Consider the following 4309-nt stretch of genomic DNA (forward strand, 5'->3'; position numbering starts at 1 on the left):
GTCGCCGAATAAGCGATGGGTGTAAAATGAGAGAGCGCGGAGCTGTCCACGGTGCTGAAACAGGAAGTGATGTGGCAGAGCGTGGGAAATTCAAGCAAGACAACATGGAGCGCGCCAGAGAGATAGGAATACTATTTTATGATTCTTATGATTGAAAAAAACATGACCCTTTTTCAATTCTAGTATTTATAATGAACAAAAATATAAACGCAACACGTCAAAGTGGTCCCATGTTTCATGAACTGAAATAAAAGATCTAAGAAATGTTTCATATGCACAAAAAGCTTATTTCTCTCAAATGTTGTGCACAAATGTGTTTACATCCCTGTTCGTGAGCATTTCTCCTTTGCCAAGATAATTCATCCACATGACATGTGTGGCATATAAAGAAACTGATTAAACAGCATGATCATTACATGGACTATTTACATTGACCCCCCCCCCCCCCATCAGTGTTTTTACACTGATGCTACTGGCTGTTTATTATCTATGCATAGTCACTTTACAAATTACCTCGACTAACATGTAGACACACACATTGACTCAGTACTGGTACCCCCTGTATATAGCCTCATTGTTGTTGTTAAGTAATGTTCTTGTTACTTTTTTAAAAATTGTATAAATGTTTTTTATTTTAGTTTATTTAGTAAATATTTCCTTAACTCTATTTAAGGGCTTGTAAAGTAAGCATTTCACAGTAAGGTCTACACACATATTGCATTCGGCACATGTGACAAATAACATTTGATTTGAGATGCGCCTTGTACTGGGGACAATAAAAGGCCACTCTAAAGTTTGTCACACAACACAATGCCACAGATATCTCAAGTTTTGGCATGCTGACTGAAGGAATGTCCACCAGAGCTGTTGCTGGAGCATTGAATTTTCATTTCTCTACCATAAGCCAACATAGTTTTAGAGAATTTGGCAGTAGGTCCGACCAACCTCATAACCACAGACTACATGTAACCACGCCAGCCCAGGAGGACCTCCACACCCGGTTTAGTCTGAGACCAGCCACACAGACAGCTCAGGAAACTGTGTTTGCACAGCTGAATAATTTTTGCACAAACTGTCAGAAATCATCTCAGGAAAGCTCATCTGTGTGTTCTTTGTCCTCACCAGGGTTTTGACCTGACTACAGTTCGAAACTTCAGTGGGCAAATGCTCAACTTCGATAGCCACTAGCACGCTGGATGAATCCTGGTTTCAACTGTACGGGGCAGATGGCAGACAGCGTGTATGGCGTCATGTGGGTGAGCGGTTTGTTGATGTCAACGTTGTGAACATGGTGCTGGTGGGGTTATGGTATGGGCAGGCATAAGCTACAGACAACAAACACAATTGCATTTTATCTATGCCAATTTAAATGCACAGAGATACCGTGACGAGATCCTGATGCCCATTGTTTTGCCAGTCATCCGCTGCCATCACCTCATGTTTCAGCATGATAATGCACAATTGTCTAAAAAAAATGTGGCAAGGATCTGTCATGCTTCCTGGGAGAAAACATGTCCCAGTTCTTCCATAGCCTGCATACTCACCAGTCATGTCACCTATTGAGCATGTTTGGGATGCTCTCGATCGATGTGTACGATAGCATGTTCCAGTTCCCATCAATTTCCAACAACATCGCACAGCCACGTAGAAAACGGAGGAAGGGAAACGCTGCTAAGATACACAACAGTAGTTTGGTAGACAGAAGGTGCTCTTTGGTAAAAGGGGTACATTGGCCATCAAAAAGAAAGGAGGACCAAGGCACTCTTCATATAATTAATGAACATGCCATTATTTGTATGGCATGTTCAATGGGAACAAAGTTTAAAAACTCTGATGCGTTTCGGCTGCATGGCCTTCGTCAGGGAGTAACATCGCACAGCCATTGAAGGAGTGGTACAACATTCCACAGGCCGCAATCAACAGCCTGGTCAACTCTATGCAAAGGAGATGTGTCGTGCTGCATGAGGCAAATGGTGGTCACACCAGATACTGACTGGTTTTCTGATCCACCCCCTACCTTTTTTTTTTAAAGGTATCTGTCACCAAAAAGATACATATCTGCATTCCCAGTCATGCGAAATCCATATTAGAGCCTAATTTATTTGTTTCAATTGCCTGATTTCCTTATATGAACTGTAACTCAGTAAAATCTTTAAATTGGGTCATGTTGGGTTAAAACATGTGTTTAGTGTAATTTATATGTTGGTCACAGCCCTATTAAAATACATCTGGCCTGTTTGTGGTCTAGACTAGAGAGCCTATTTAGTCCATTATGTTCTTTGATTTGACTCAAATTCCACAATTATTGTACTGTATTTATTTGACATTCACATACACCTCTGTTCATTGACGATAAAATAATACATGATATGTGATGATCAATAAGGCTGGAATGGTGTAGTGGTTTCCAAATGGAGAAATTGATCAGCCAATAATGGCAGTAACAGTGGCTTCATCCTGTGTGGTATATACTGTACTTAAGCAATAAGGCCTGAGGAGGTGTGGTATATGGCCTGGACACAGCCGTGGTATATTGGCCATATATTGCAAATATTGCAAGGTGCCTTAATGCTATTATAAACTGGTTACCAACATAATTCAAGCAGAAAAGTAAATGTTTTGTCATACCCATAGTATATGGTCTGATATACCACGTCTGTCAGCTAGTCAGCATTCAGGGCTCAAACTACCCAGTTTATAATTAGCTACAACTACAGCCTGTTCTTGATATGCTTTACCCCACTGCACAATACAGGGATATCTACGTTTATGAAGTTGACAGCAACCTTAGTTGGGTTTGAAAGTGCACATTTTTCATTTGAGTGTCCTCCTCTCCCTGCCCACATGTGCTATACAGTGATATACAGTGATATAAAGTGCTACACAGTGCTATACAGTGATATACAGTGCTACACAGTGCTTTACAGTGCTATACAGTGATATGCAGTGCTACACAGTGCTATACAGTGATATACAGTGCTACACAGTGCTATACAGTGCTACACAGTGATATACAGTGCTACACAGTGCTATACAGTGATATACAGTGCTACACAGTGCTTTACAGTGCTATACAGTGATATACAGTGATATACGGTGCTATACAGTGATATACGGTGCTATACGGTGCTACACGGTGCTATACAGTGCTTTACAGTGCTATACAGTGATATAGAATGCTATACAGTGCTATACAGTGATATACGTGATATACAGTGCTATACAGTGATATACAGTGATATACAGTGATATCATGTACAGTGATATACAGTGCTATACAGTGCTTTACAGTGATATACAGTGCTATACAGTACTTTACAGTGATATACAGTGCTGTACATGGCTTTACAGTGATATACAGTGATATGCAGTGCTATTCAGTGCTATACAGTGCTATACAGTGCTATACAGTGATATCATGTACAGTGATATACAGTGCTTTACAGTGATATACAGTGATATACAGTGTTATAGTGCTGTATAAAACATACAGTATATGGTAGCTTGGAAAGGGTTGCACAGCTGAAGGCCAGACAGAAGCCTATCTGAAGTAAAAGGCAAATGACAGCCCCTTTGGAGTTTGCTAAAAGGCACTTAAAGGACTCTCAGACCATGAGAAACAAGATTCTCTGGTCTGATGAAACCAAGATTGAACTCTTTGGCCTGAATTCCAAGCGTCACGTCTGGAGGAAACCTGGCACCATCCCTACAATGAAGCGTGGTGGTGGCAGCATCATGCTGTGGGAATTTTTTCAGCAGTAGAGACTGGGAGACTAGTCAGGCCCGGGGGAAAGTTGAATGGAGCAAAGTACAGAGAGATCCTTGATGAAAAACTGCTCCAGAGCGCTCAGGACCTCGGACTGGGGGGCGAAGGTTCACCTTCCAACTGGACAATGATACTAACCACACTGCCAAAACAACACAGGAGTGGCTTCGGGACAAGTCTCTGACTCTCCTTGAGTGGCCCAGCCAGAGCCCGGTCTTGAACCCGATCAAACATCTCTGGAAAGACCTAAACATAGCTGTGCAGCAACACTCCCCATCCAACGTGATGGAGCTTGAGAGGATCTGCAGAGAAGAATGGGAAAATCTCCCCAAATAAAGGTGTGCCAAGCTTATGGTGTCATACCCAAGAAGACTCATGGCTGTAATCACTGCCATAGGTCCTTCAACAAAGTACTGAGTAAAGGGTCTGAATACGTACAGTACCAGTCAAACGTTCGGACAAACCTTCTCATTCAAGGGCTTTTGTTTATTTGTACTATTTTCTACATTGTACAACTATGAAATAACACATATGGAATCATGT

This window comes from Oncorhynchus clarkii, chromosome 5 (assembly GCF_045791955.1).
Source record: "Oncorhynchus clarkii lewisi isolate Uvic-CL-2024 chromosome 5, UVic_Ocla_1.0, whole genome shotgun sequence".
NCBI classification, from domain to species: Eukaryota; Metazoa; Chordata; class Actinopteri; order Salmoniformes; family Salmonidae; genus Oncorhynchus; species Oncorhynchus clarkii.